The sequence below is a fragment of the Bos mutus genome, chromosome 19 (assembly GCF_027580195.1).
Source record: "Bos mutus isolate GX-2022 chromosome 19, NWIPB_WYAK_1.1, whole genome shotgun sequence".
NCBI classification, from domain to species: domain Eukaryota; kingdom Metazoa; phylum Chordata; class Mammalia; order Artiodactyla; family Bovidae; genus Bos; species Bos mutus.
Genome location: NC_091635.1, coordinates 51,172,192 through 51,187,595, shown reverse-complemented (window position 1 = coordinate 51,187,595; position 15,404 = coordinate 51,172,192). Strand labels below are relative to the sequence as shown.

The window sequence follows — 15,404 nt, the reverse complement described above, 5'->3', positions numbered from 1 at the left end:
GGTAGCCTTTCCCTTCTCCAGGCGATCTTCCCAACCCAGGGATTGAGCCCAGGTCTCCCTCATTGCAGGCACATTCCTTAGCAGCTGAGCCACAAGGGAAGCCCAAGAATACTGGAGTGGGTAGCCTATCCATTCTCCAGTGGATCTTCCCGACCCAGAAATTGAACTGGGGTCTCCTGCATTGCAGGCGGATTCTTTACCAACTGAGCTATGAGGGAAGCCCATTGTACAGGACGTGGTGATCGAAACCATCACCAAGAAAAAGAAATGCAAAGAGGCCAAATGGTTGGCTGAGAAGGCCTTACATATACCTGAGAAAAGAAGAGAAGCAAAAGGCAAAGGAGAAAGGGAAAGATATATCCATCTGAATGCAGAGTTCCAAAGAACATCAAAGAACAATAAGAAAGCCTTCCTAAGTGATCAGAAACAGAAAAGCAATAGAATGGGAAAGACTAGAGATCTCATCAAGCAAATTAGAGATACCAAGGGAACATTTCATGCAAAAATCGGCACAATAAAGGATAGAAATGCTATGGACCTAACAGAAGCAGAAGATACTAAGAAGAGGTAGCAAGAATACACAGAAGAGCTATACAAAAAAGATCTTAAGACTCATATAACCACCATGGTGTGATCACTCACCTAGAGCCAGACATCCTGGAATGTGAAGTCAAGTGGGCCTTAGGAAGCATTACTATGAACAAAGCTAGTGGAGGTGATAGAATTCCAGCTGAGCTATTTCAAATCCTAAAATATGATGCTGTGAAAGTGCTGCACTCAATATGCCATTAAATTTTGAAAACTCAGCAGTGGCCACAGGACTGGAAAAGGTCAGTATTCATTCCAATCCCAAAGAAAGGCAATGCCAAGGAATGTTCAAATACCGCACAATTGCACTCTTCTCACATGCTAGCAAAGTAATGATCAAAATTCTCCAAGGTAGGTTTCAACAGTATGTGGACAGAGAACTTCCAGATGTTCAAGCTGATTTAGAAAAGGCAGAGGAACCAGAGATCAAATTGCCAGCATCCATTGGATCATAGAAAAAGCAAGGGAATTCTTAAAAAAAACCTCTACTTCTGCTTTATTGACTATGTCAAAGCCTTTGACTGTGTGGATCACAACAAACTGCAGAAAATTCTTCAAGAGATGGGAATACCAGACCACATTACCTGCCTCCTGAGAAATCTATATGCAGGTCAAGAAGCAACAGCTAGAACCGGACATGGAACAATGGACTGGTTCCAAATTGGGAAAGAAGTACGTCAAGACTGTATATTGTCACCCTGTTTATTTAACTTATATGCAGAGTACATCATGTGAAATGCCAGGCTGGATGAAAAACACAAGCTGAAATCAAGACTGGCTGGAGAAATATCAATAACCTCAGATATGCAGATGTCTCCACACTTATGGCAGAAAGCGGAGAGGAACTAAAGAGCCTCTTGATGAAATTGAAAGAGGAGAGTGAAAAAGTGGCTTAAAACTCAGCATTCAAAAAATGAAGATCATGGCAATCAGTCCCATCACTTCAGGGCAATAGATGGGAAAACAATGGAAGCAGTGGCAGACTTTATTTTTGGGGGCTCCAAAATCACTGCAGATGGTGACTGCAGCCATGAAATTAAAAGACACGTGCTCCTTTTAAGAAAAGCTATGACAAACCTAGACAGCATATTAAAAAGCAGACATTTTTTGCTGACAAGGGTCCATCTAGTCAAAGCTATGGTTTTTCCAGTGTCATGTATGGATGTGAGAGTTGGACCATAAAGAAAGCTGAGTGTCGAAGATATGATGCTTTTGAAATAAGGTGCTAGAGAAGACTATTGAGAGTTCCTTGCACTGCAAAGAAATCCGACCAGTCAATCCTAAAGGAAATCAGTCCTGAATATTCTTTGGAAGGACTGATGCAGAAGCTGAAACTCCAATACTTTAGCCATGTGATGTGAAGAGCTGACTCACTGGAAAAGACCCTGATGCTGGGAAAGATTGAAGGTGGGAGGAGAAGGAGGTGACAGAGGATGAGATGGTTGGATGGCATCACTGACTCAATGGACATGAGTTTGAGTAAGCTCTGGGAGTTGGTGATGGACAGGGAAGCCTGGTGTGCTGTAGTACATGGGGTTGCAAAGAATCAGACACGACTGACTCTGAACTGAACTGAACTGAGGGAGGTGAATAGTTGACTGAACACACTTCTAGCCTAAATAAAATCAGGGTTCTGAATGGAATTTGTATCACAGCTATCAGTTTCTGCCAGAAGAAATAGGTTTATTTTCTTCCAAATATATACTCAATTATTCCAGCACCGTATAATATGTAAAACCATCTCGATTCTTTGATAAGATTCTCCTATATAGTTTAATCAATTTTGGACTCTCCATACTTTCTACTGATCTATTTTTCTATTCCTGTGCCAATAATATACTGTTTTATTTACTATGGCTTCATTTTAAGTTGAATTGTGATAAGACGTATCTCCCTTCACTGGTGTTCTTTACCAAATACTCTTGATTAGTCTCATGTATTCTTCCACATGAATGTTAGTGTTATTGTCCAGTAAAATCAATATATCAATCAGTACATTATTGATGTAAAGTCAGTATATTCTGACTGGATTTGTATGCATATGTTAGTTAAAAATAAATATATTCTGGTTCAGTTACTAATTTGGGAATAATTGACATCTTTATGATTTTAATCCTTACTCAAGAAGATGATATATCTTTTTTTAAGTAGTATTTTCATGTCATTTTGAAAGGTCTAAGTTTTTATTTTTATGCAGCCAAAATGTATAAAATTTTTTTCTTTATACAATCTGAATTTGGTAACACATGCTTGAAAAGGCCTTTTCCACTCCAAGATTATAAAAATATTCATCCATGTTCCCCTCAGTATTTTTATGCTTTCATATTTTATCTTTAAATTTTGATACATATGGACTTTATTTTGGCATAAAGTAATGATTCAGCTTTAAAAAAGTCTAACCAGTTGTCTCATTACATTTATTGAATAAGTCATCTTTCTCCCACTGATCTGGAATGCTAACTTTTATCATATACTGAATTCAGTGTGTATTTGGGTCCAGATTTCTTTTTGACATTTGTCCTGTTTCTATTCTAATACAGTAAATATTCAGCCTCTTTAGAGAGCTGGGTGATTTCACCAAGATGATTAACCTTTAATTCCCTGTGAAATCAGTGTTTTTCTTCCAGCAAAGATTATTTCTCCTGTGTTTGAATTTGGCAGAGAAGCCGCTTGTCCTTTCCCCAGGGACAGCAGCTAATCTTCATTACCTTAGAGTAGGGATGAGCATCTATATTAGAGGACACATATGAGGTCTGAGGTATTTTAATGTTATTAATTCAGAAACCGAGGATGCCTGGGTCCCCTTGTCCCTTTGGTGTCCCAGACTGAGGAACTTTAGGGAGCTACATGCAAGGATGAGAATATAATAACTTTCTCTATGGAGATATGTCAGCTATTTCTTCTTTCTCCAAAACTAGTTGTTTCAGAGGAGACCCAAAGAAACTTCAGTAAGAGGCAGAAAAAAATAGAGACCTGAGTCATGAAGAAGATGCAGATAAGGCCCAGTCAATGCCTTGAATTCTGACCAGTCATGTTAACCACTCCTCCTAAGAGCTTATGGGCCCAGAAAGGTCTTTTGGGGTCAGTAGCATGAGGAGATGGAGCAGAAGTGTTCCCTTCCCCTGAAATCTGCAAAAGTAAAGCATACACCTCCAGTGTAACCAAAATGTCCCAGAATTGAAAAGTTAAGATGAGGTTGGTAGTAGTTGTGGTGGGAGCCAGTGTGCCCTTAGTCTTTTTGTGTTCTCAATCTATGCATTTTCACAACTTTTACAAAGCCCAGTGCCTTAGAATTTCTCCCTAAAAACTTCAAGAATTACCTTTAGGGTAATTGACCTCCTAGTTGAGGGTATCTTCCACAGTCTCTCTGAAAATATTATTACTTCAGGATCTTTTTTGAGGTAGTTTTTGATGACATAATTCTAGGTTGACAGTTATTTTCTTCTCAGACCTTAAAGACATTATTCCACTGTCTTCTGGCTTCTATTATTGCCATTGAGAAATGTCCTGTTATTGCTGTATTTTTCTCTAGCTGATTTAGGATCTTTTTCTTACCTTTGTTTTTTTTTTTCTTACCTTTGGTTTTACAATGATGTGTCTTGGCATGGATTTCTTTTTATTTAGAGTGGGATTCATTTAGTTTCTTCAAAGTCAGGATTTGAATTTCATCAATTCTAGAAGATTCTCAGTCATAATTTTTTGAACATGACCTCTCCTCTGTTCTGTCCATTTTCCCCTTCTGGTGCCAGATGCACATTGGACCTTTGCACTTTATCATCTATGACCCATAATTTCTCTTTCATCTTTCCATTTCTTTGTCTCTATGGTATATTTGGGGCTTCCCTGGTGGCTCAGTTGGTAAAGAATCTGCCAGCAATGCAGGAGACTTGTGTTTGATCCTTGGGTTGGGAAGATCCCCTGAAGAAGGAAACGGCAACCCACTCCAGTATTCTTGCCTGGGAAATCCCATGGACAAAGGAGCCTGGTGGGTTACAGCCCATGGGGGTTGCAAGAGTCAGACATAACTTAGCGACTAAACCACAACCACCACCACAATGGTATATTCTAGGTAACTTCCTTGGGACTGTCTTATAGATCACTAATTATTCAGCTGTTCAATCTTTCCATTGATTTTATACTTTTAAATATTATATTTTTGTTTCAAAAATTCTGTTTGGTTTTCTAATCACCACCCACTCTCATGCTGTTTTTTTTTCTTTTTTTGACTGTGCAGCAGGATTTCAATTCCTTGATCAGAGATTGAACCCAGGCCTTGGCAGTGAAAACACCAAATCCTAACCAGTAGATCACCAGGGAACTCCCATTGTCAGGCTATTCTAATCTTTTTTTTTTTTTTTTTCTAATTTTATTTTATTTTTAAACTTTACATAATTGTATTAGTTTTGCCAAATATCAAAATGAATCCGCCACAGGTATACATGTGTTCCCCATCCCGAACCCTCCTCCCTCCTCCCTCCCCATACCATCCCTCTGGGTCGTCCCAGTGCACCAGCCCCAAGCATCCAGCATTGTGCATCGAACCTGGACTGGCAACTCGTTTCCTACATGATATTTTACATGTTTCATTGCCATTCTCCCAAATCTTCCCACCCTCTCCCTCTTCCACAGAGTCCATAAGACTGTTCTATACATCATTGTCTCTTTTGCTGTCTCGCATAATCGGGTTATTGTTACCATCTTTCTAAATTCCATATATATGCGTTAGTATACTGTATTTATGTTTTTCCTTCTGGCTTACTTCACTCTGTATAATAGGCTCCAGTTTCATCCACCTCATTAGAACTGATTCAAATGTATTCTTTTTAATGGCTGAGTAATACTCCATTGTGTATATGTACCACAGCTTTCTTATCCATTCATCTGCTGATGGACATCTAGGTTGCTTCCATGTCTTGGCTATTACAAACAGTGCTGCGATGAACATTGGGGTACACGTGTCTCTTTCCCTTCTGGTTTCCTCAGTGTGTATGCCCAGCAGTGGGATTGCTGGGTCATAAGGCAGTTCTATTTCCAGTTTTTTAAGGAATCTCCACACTGTTCTCCATAGTGGCTGTACTAGTTTGCATTCCCACCAACAGTGTAAGAGGGTTCCCTTTTCTCCACACCCTCTCCAGCATTTATTATCTGTAGACTTTTGGATCGCAGCCATTCTGACTGGTGTGAAATGGTACCTCATAGTGGTTTTGATTTGCATTTCTCTGATAATGAGTGATGTTGAGCATCTTTTCATGTGTTTGTTAGCCATCTGTATGTCTTCTTTGGAGAAATGTCTATTTAGTTCTTTGGCCCATTTTTTGATTGGGTCGTTTATTTTTCTGGAGTTGAGCTGTAGGAGTTGCTTGTATATTTTTGAGATTAGTTGTTTGTCAGTTGCTTCATTTGCTATTATTTTCTCCCATTCTGAAGGCTGTCTTTTCACCTTGCTAATAGTTTCCTTTGATGTGCAGAAGCTTTTAAGGTTAATTAGGTCCCATGTGTTTATTTTTGCTTTTATTTCCAATATTCTGGGAGGTGGGTCATAGAGGATCCTGCTGTGATGTATGTCGGAGAGTGTTTTGCCTATGTTCTCCTCTAGGAGTTTTATAGTTTCTGGTCTTACGTTTAGATCTTTAATCCATTTTGAGTTTATTTTTGTGTATGGTGTTAGAAAGTGGTCCAGTTTCATTCTTTTACAAGTGGTTGACCAGATTTCCCAGCACCACTTGTTAAAGAGATTGTCTTTAATCCATTGTATATTCTTGCCTCCTTTAGGCTATTCTAATCTTGAAGTTCCCCAAATGTTGACAGTAGTTAAAGTTGGTTGATGGGTATGCGGAGGATTCACTATGCTTTTTTAAATCTACTTTTGATATGTTAAATAATTTCCATGATGTTTAAAAATTGGAGAGGAAGTGTATGTCATCAAACTTGCAAAGGTTGGAGATAACTGATTAATAGGTCACATAAAACCATGGAAATTTACATTGGAACTTGGAGAAGACAGAACTGTGGGACATGGAACTTTTCTTGGAATACCGTGTCAGATTCTGAGTGGATAGAGGACAGCAGGAAGGGGGGCTGTGATATGTTGTTCATTGTTGTTCAGTTGCCAAGTCATGTCCAACTCTTTGCAACCCCAAGGACAGCAGCACGCCAGACTTCCCTGTCCCTCACCATCTCCCGGAGTTTGCACAAGTTCATGTCCATTGAATCAGTGATGCCATCCAACCATCTCTGTTGCCCTCTCCTCCTTCTGCCTTCAATCTTTCCCAGCATCAGGGTCTTTTCCAATGAGTCAGCTCTTTACATCAGGTGGCCAAAGTATTGGAGCTTCAGCTTTAGCATCAGTCCTTCCAATGAATATTCAGGGTTAACTTCCTTTAGGATTGATTGGTTTGATCTCCTTCCTGTCCAAGGGACTCTCAAGAGTCTTCTCCATACCACAGTTTGAAAACATCAATTCTTCGGCACGTTGCCTTCTTTATGGTCCAACTCTCACATCCATACATGACTACTGGAAAGACCATAGCCTTGACTATACAGACTTTTGTTGGCAAAGTGATGTCTCTGCTTTTTAACGCACTGTCTAGGTTTGTCATAGTTTTCCTTCCAAGAAGCAATCGTCGTCTAAGTTCATGACTGCAGTCACCATCCGCAGTGATTTTAGAGCCCAAGAAGAGGAAATCTGTCCCTGATATGTGGGATATGTGATTTGTGGGTCTATTCAATTTTCTACAGGGCCTAGAATCAGATAATCACCTCATATACTATAATACGTACCTTTGAACGTCATGAGTTTGCTGGTGTTTTCAGGGATTTTGGAAAGGTGTAACACTGGCTTCTGCCGGGTTAGTATAACTGCTCCATTCTGGCTAATCTAGTATAGTTAATCTGACCTCATGATTTAACTGGTATCCGCAGCCAATGTATGCCCTGCCTGAGATTGACTAAGATAAAGAAGGTAAGAGGCAATGAGGAAAATAATAGTTCAGACTTCTTTTCTTAGGTAACACAATTCTCTCTTCCCACCTTCTCTCCTGTCATGAAACTTTGAAGAAAATTTTTAATTAAAAAAATTTAGAGTAGTAGTAGAGCCTCGCATTCAAAGATCTTCCATACACAAGGCAAGGCCTAAAATATGTCCTTGGAATCACCAAGGTTTCTCTTGCAAACATTTTAACAACGTTTCTCTGTTTTAAAATATGTGGTTACGTATGTCATGTTATTAGATCTTTACAGCAACCCTCTTGGGTGAGGCATTTATTACTAAGTCATTTTATAAAAGGAGAAAAAAACAGTCCCTTTTGCTTTACTTTAGTAAATTCAGGTTCCTCAGTTTGACATCTCATTCCTGGCACATAGTGGGGGCCCTCAATAAATACTTGTTGGATAAGTGTCATATAAAATATTGTTGGATTTATGAGATTTTTTATTTTATATACAGTTCCAAAAAATGAAATTCTCTTTTGGCGTTGGCATCCTCAAATATAGTCTTTTTGAGTAGTCTTTGCAATGATTTAAACAAGGAAATTTTTATTTGGAAAAACTGAGTTAGAACTGGTTCCTTGAGCTGTTGTCCACCCTCCAAAAGTGTATAGTCAGGCTATCATATATAATTGACAACTTAATTAGCTACAGCTTTTCATTAAGGTATGATAATAAAATCATAGTGAAAAATTTAGAAGTTTTTAGGAAAAAAACTCAAGTTATTAACATTTGAACTGGGGCAAATAATAACTTCATTACTTTAGAATAAAATTTGGCATATGAAAAGTTTGATAATGAATTGTAGTAGGATTAATCACACTCTTCAGCATTTGCTGAGTGATACTTGAAGCTATTATAAATGGGAAATAAATTATAATTGTATTGCTGCTGAGATTACTATCTTTCTCAGAAATCTAGAACATTACAGCAGAGACACACATGAGGGCACTCTAATCAGCCAGAAGCTGGGAATGCATAAGTATTTGTTACCACGAATGAGAATTTAAAGAAGTCAAAACCGCTACTACTTTTCAGATGGAAAAACAAATGCACAAAGACATTGTGAGTCTATGTACCCTATTCTTAGAGTAAATAAATTGATTATTCAGTTTTTTAAAAAGATTGTACAGCAGTCCTTTGTCACCGAATTTATGCTAGAGAATTTTGACTCTTACCTTGGCAATACTTTATTTAAAATCTTTACCCATGGCATGATATAATTTATCTGTGAGATGTAACAGTTAAAATATTTATTTCTGTGAATTTTTGTTCCACAAAATGTTAGTTGTGCTTTTTTTTTATGGGTTAAAGCTCAACTGATTTCTTTGGTTACAATCCTTAGTCTTTTCCCCATCTCTGATATGTTCCTAGATTGTTCTTTGGCTTTCATATAAATATAAAAGCTAGAGGAATTGCTGTAGTAGTTAATAGAACATAAAAGAGACAGCATAGAAAGTTGCCTCTTTTGGAAGATCAGTGACTTTCACTGTAGAGACACAGCAGGCACAAGGTGCCCTCTCAGTGAGAGAGCTGAAAGAACAAATATTATGATCCCACCTTCCTTCCCACCCTGATTTCCTGCCTCGGTTCGCTGTTGGCCAAACTCAACCAAAGCCTGAGAACCCTTTTGATGTGGTCTGTTAGATCAGCCTCTTTGGGCAGAGTGCATAATGGAGAAGGATGGAGAGTGAATCTGGAAGGATAAATGGAAGACATATGTCAGCTTTAACAGCATCATCTTTTAGGATTTGAAATAACTCAACTAGAATTCCATCGCCTCCACTAGCTTTGCTCACAGTGATGCTTCCTAAGGCCCACTTGACTTTGCATTCCAGGATGTCTGGCTGTAGTTCAGTGATCACACCATCACGGTTATCTGGGTCAGGAAGATCTTTTTATATTTCTGTGTATTCTTGCCACCTCTTCTTAATCTCTTCTGCTTCTGTTAGGTCCATAGCGTTTCTGTCCTTTATTGTGCCCATGAAATGTTCCCTTGGTATCTAATTTGCTTGAAGAGATCTCGAGTCTTTCCCATTCTATTGTTTTCCTCTATGTCTTTGCATTGATCACTTAGGAAGGCTTTCTTATCTCTCCTTGCTATTCTTTGGAACTCTGCATTAAAATAGGTATAGCCTTCCTTTTCTTGTTTGCCTTTAGCTTCTCTTCTTTTCTCAGCTATTTGTAAGGCCTCCTCAGACAGCCATTTTGCCTTTTTGCATTTCTTTTCCTTGGGGATGGTCTTGATCACTGCCTCCTGTACAATGTCATGAACCTCTGTCCATAGTTCTTCAGATACTTTATCAGATCTAATCCCTTGAATCTATTTCTCACTTCCACTGTATAATCATTAAGGGATTTGATTTAGATCATACCTGAATAATCTAGTGGTTTTCCCTACTTTGTTCAATTTAAGTCTGAATTTGGCAATAAGGAGTTCATGATCTGAACAGTGAGCTCCCAGTCTTGTTTTTGCTGACTGTACAGAGCTTCTCCATCGTTGACTGCAAAGAATATAATCAGTCTGATTTCGGTGTTGACCATCTGGTGATGTCCATGTGTAGAGTCATCTCTTGTGTTGTTGAAAGAGGGTGTTTGCTATGACCAGTGCGTTCTCTTGGCAAAACTCTGTTAGCCTTTGCCCTGCTTCATTTTGTACTCCAAGGCCAAACTTGCCTGTTACTCCAGGTATCTCTTGACTTTCTACTTTTGCATTCTAGTTCCTTATGATGAAAAGGACATCTTTTTTTGGTGTTAGTTCTAGAAGGTATTGTAGGTCTTCATAGAACCATTCAACTTCAGTTTCTTCAGCATTACTGGTCAGGGCATGGACTTGGATTACTGTGATATTAAATGGTTTGCCCTGGAAACCAACAGAGATCATTCTGTCATTTTTGAGATTGCACCCAAGTACTGCATTTTGGACTCTTTTATTGACTCTGAGGGCTACTCCATTTCTTTTAAGAAATTGATGTATGATAAAACCAATACAATATTGTAAAGTAATTAACCTCCAATTAAAATAAATAAATTTATATTAAAAAAAAAAAGAAATTCTTGCCCACAGTAGTGGATATAATGGTCATCTGAGTTAAATTCGCCCATTCCAGTCCATCTTAGTTCACTGATTCCTAAAATGTCAGTGTTCACTCTTGCCATCTCCTGTTTGACCATTTCCAATTTACCTTGATTCATGGACCTAACATTTCAGGTTCCTATGCAATATTATTCTTTACAGCATTAGACTTTACTTCCATCACCAGTCACATCCACAACTGGATGTTGTTTTTGCTTTGGCTCCACCTCTTCATGCTTTCTGGTGTTATTTCTCCACTGTTCTCCAGTAACGTATTGGGTATCTACTGACCTGGGGAGTTCATCTTTCAGTGTCATATCTTTTTGCCTTTTCACACTGTTCATGTGGTTCTCAAGGCAAGAATACTGAAGTGGTTTGCCATTCCCTTCTCCAGTGGACTACATTTTGTCAGAACTCTCCACCATGACCCGTCCATCTTGGGTGGCCCTACACAGCATGGCTTGTAATTTCTTTGAGTTAGACAAGGCTGTGGTCCATATGGTCAGTTTGATTAGTAGTTACATATGGATGTGAGAGTTGGATGTGTGGAGAGTTGGCTGTGTGGAGAATAGGATGTGTGGAGAGTAGGCAAGTATGGATGTGAGAGTCATGTATGGATGTTTCCAGTAGTCTTGTATTGATATGAGAGTTGGACTATAAAGAAAGCTGAGCACCAAAGAACTGATGCTTTTGAACTGTGGTGTTGGAGAAGACTCTTGAGAGTCCCTTGGACTGCAAGAAGGTCCAACCAGTCCATCCTAAAGGAGATCAGTCCTGAATATTCATTGGAAGGACTGATGCTGAAGCTGAAACTTCAATACTTTGGCCACCTGATGTGAAGAGCTGACTCATTTGAAAAGACCCTGATGCTGGCAAGATTGAAGGTAGGAGGAGAAGGGGACCACAAAGGATAAGATGGTTGGAAGGCATCACTGATTCAATGGACGTGAGTTTGAGCAAGCTCCAGGAGTTGGTGATGGACAGGGAAGCCTGGTGTGCTGCAATCCATGGGGTTGCAAAGAGTCAGACATGACTGAGCAACTGAACTGAACTGATGTCAACTGCTGTATTTATAGCACCTAGAACATTGTGAGACATAATTTTTTGACATATAAAATCAAGGTTTTTAAAAAAAAAATTTATTGGCGTATAGCTGGTTTACAATGTTGTGTTAGTTTCAGGTGCATAGCAAAGTGAATCAGTTATACATATATCCATATATATCCATTCTTTTTTTAGATTCTTTTTCCATGTAGACCATTAAAGAGTATTGAATAGAGTTCCATATGCCATACATATGTTCTTCTTAGTTATCTGTTTTATATATAGCAGTGTATATATGTCAATACCAATCTCCCAATTTATCCCTCCCCACTTAATGTAACAGCTTTATTAAGTATAAGTCATGTATCAAACAACTGACCCATTTAAAGTGTATAATTCAATGGGTTTTAGTATAATCACATTATTAAGAGCTGTGCAACTGTTATCATAATTAATTTTAGAACATTTCCCCACCCTCAGGAGGAAACCCCATGTCCATTACTTGCCACTCCCATTTTGTCCGTACTCTGGCCCTGGGAAACTACTAATCTACTTTCTATCTCTATCAGTTCAGTTCAGTTAAGTCGCTCAGTTGTGTCCAACTCTTTGTGACCCCATGAATTGCAGCACGCCAGGCCTCCCTGTCCATCACCAACTCCTGGAGTTGACTCAGACTCACGTCCATCGAGTCAGTGATGCCATCCAGCCATCTCATCCTCTGTCGTCCCCTTCTCCTCCTGCCCCCAATCCCTCCCAGCATCAGAGTCTTTTCCAATGAGTCAACTCTTCGCATGAGGTGGCCAAAGAATTGGAATTTCAGCTTTAGCATCATTCCTTCCAAAGAACACCCAGGACTGATCTCCTTTAGAATGGACTGGTTGGATCTCCTTGTAGTCCTATAGGATTTGCCTATTCTGGACATTTTGTATAAATAGAATCTTAAAATGGATAATCTTTTTTTTATAGAGGAAATAAAATCTTTTTAAAAAATTAATTTTGATTAGAGGATAATTACTTTACAGTATTGTGATGGTTTTAATATTTTATGACTGGTTTCTTTGGCTTGGCATGTTTTCAGGGTTCATCCATGTTGTAGCATGTATCAATATTTCATCCCTTTTTATTGTTCAATAATATTACATTATGTGGATATATTGCATTTTATGTATTCAGTCATCAGATGATGGGTAATTGAATTGTTTCTGCTTTTTGGCTACTATGAATAATGCTGCTATGAACATTTGTTTTTAAGTTTTTTGTGGACATGTTTTCATTTCTCTTGGAAATATGCCTAGAAGTGGAATTGATGGATCATACGGTGACTATTGGGGCTTCCCAGGTGGTGCTAGAGGTAAAGAACCTGCCTGCAAGTGCAGGAGAAGTAAGAGACATGGGTTCAATCCCTGGGTTCAGAAGAGCCCCTGGAAGAGAGCATGGCAGCCCACTCCACTACTCTTGCCTGAAGAATCCCAAGGACAGACAAGCTGGGCAGGCTATAGTCCATGGGATTGCAGAGAGTCAGACATGACCAAAGCGACTTAGTTCGCATGGTAACTATACATTTAACATTTTGAGGAACCACCAGACTGTTTTCAAAGCGAATGTACCATTTTACATTCCCACCAGCAATGTATTAGGGTTCCAGTTTCCCCACACATCTCCAACACTTATTATTGTCCTTTCTGTTATAGCTGCCCTAATGAATGTGAAGTGGTATCTTATTGTGGTTTTGACTTATATTTGCCTGATGGTCAGTGATATTGAGTATCTTTTCATGTGCTTTAGGCCATTTGTATATTTTCTTTGAAGAAATGTTTATTCAGTTCTTTTGCTTATTCTTATACAGCGTTATTTTTTTCTTTTTAAAATCAACTTTTAGGTGTTCTTTATATAATCTAGATACAAATCCATTATAAATATATGATTTAAAAGTATTTTCCCCATATTTTTGTGAGTTGTCACAAAAGTTTTTAATTTTTATAAAGTCCAATTTATCTGTTTTTCCTTTTGTCTCTTGTGTTTTGATATCATATCTAAGAAGATTTTGCCTAACCTAAGAGCACAAAGATTTACTCCTTTATCTGTTTGGGCTGCTGTAACAAAAATATCATAAAAACAAGAGAAACGTCTACGTGGCTGATAACAACAGAAATTTATTTCTCATTCTTCTATAGTCTGTGAAGGCCAAGATCAAGATGCTGGCAAATTTGTTATCTGATGGGGACCTGTTTCCTGGTTCACAGACTGCTGTCTCTCACTGTATCCTCAGGTGGCAGAAAGGGCAAGGGAGCTGTCTGGGGTCTCATAAGGGCACTAATCCCATTTATGAGGGCTTCACCTTCATCACCTGGTCACTTCTCAGAGGTTCACTTCTAAATACCACTTTGGATGTTGAGATTTGGCATATGAATTTCGAGGGATACAAACATTGTCTATTACAGTTTTCTTTTGTGAATTTTACAGTTTCAACTGTCATGAGTAAATTTTGCACCTAGAAATTTTAATAAATATTGCTGAATAAAAAACATTGTTGCATTTAAACTACTCTTTATAGCCACTGTTGGTGAGGATATCTGAGAAATGAAAACTCTAACACAGTATCTTTGAGAATGTAAGTTATGATAACCTTTTTGGAGAACTGTTTGACAGTATGTATAAGGTTCTAGTGCATATACCCTCTGATCCAGTAATTTCACTTCTAAGAATTTATCTTACAAATATATGGTAGAGGTGCTGTTAATCAGTTCCACTTAAACAACTTAAACAGCTCACCAGAATAATCAACACTGTAGTTCTGTCTTGAAAGTACACACTAACACTAATTAAGTGTACACTAATTCCCATCCTAAAGCCCACAGTCCACTGAACTCTACGCTGAAAAAAAGCTGAAGTGGGAAATTGTCAACCTTATGTTTTGGCAATGGTTTATGCAAGACACATGATATACAATTATACGTGATCAGTGAAACTCACTCTCCAAATAAAAGACCCTGACAATAGACAATTTGACAAATAGTCAAAATATTAGAGAAGAACATATTTACTATGTGTCTTAAGTTAATATAAAGCATTTGAAACATTTTGCATCAATTTTTACATTTTCCTTGAATTGATTAAGCAACCACTGGTCCCAATAGGGTTAGATGAGATGGCTTCTACTCTACTTATTCAAGAATATTCATTGTAGCATTACATAAAACAGCAAAAATTTGGAAATAACCAAATGTCCCACCACAGGGGGTTGGCCAAATAAATTATGAAACACTTATGTAATGAAATGCTAAGTGACTATAAAACATGATGTAGATATATTTATACTGACATCAACAGATGTTTAACATATATTAAGTGAAAGAAAGGAAATTATTAAGCAGAATGTATAATAATCTTATTTTTATTAAAATAACTAAAAAAACTGTTCCTGTAATAAAGCCACACATATATGATAAGGAAAGAAGGTTAAATTATGACTACTTTCCATTGCTACTCCTGCCCTTCTTATTTTTCTAAGAAAGAAAGGTCCTTGATTTACTTGACTAATTACCTAATAATGGGATCAGTTTGACTGCAAACTAGAAAAGCCTGCAGACTACTCTACTTGAGAAAAGAAAAGGGAAACATGAAAGACAGGGAAGAGCAAGGAGGTTTATGAAAAGGTGACTATGAATTGGGAGGAAGAGACCATGTGAGAGAGAGAAAGCAGTTTTGTGAA

The 15,404-nt window shown here is 38.1% G+C and overlaps 1 long non-coding RNA gene across 1 annotated transcript in view; it reads left to right on the top strand.

Annotated features, from left to right (window-relative positions):
- The window catches only part of LOC138992148 (uncharacterized), a 46,636-nt gene extending 31,979 nt beyond the window's left edge, over nucleotides 1–14,657 (top strand). The window contains exon 3 of the long non-coding RNA XR_011468062.1: nucleotides 13,867–14,657. This is a non-coding gene — a long non-coding RNA (uncharacterized lncRNA). The remainder of the gene's footprint in view (nucleotides 1–13,866) is intronic.
- Nucleotides 14,658–15,404: the final 747 nt, after the last annotated feature.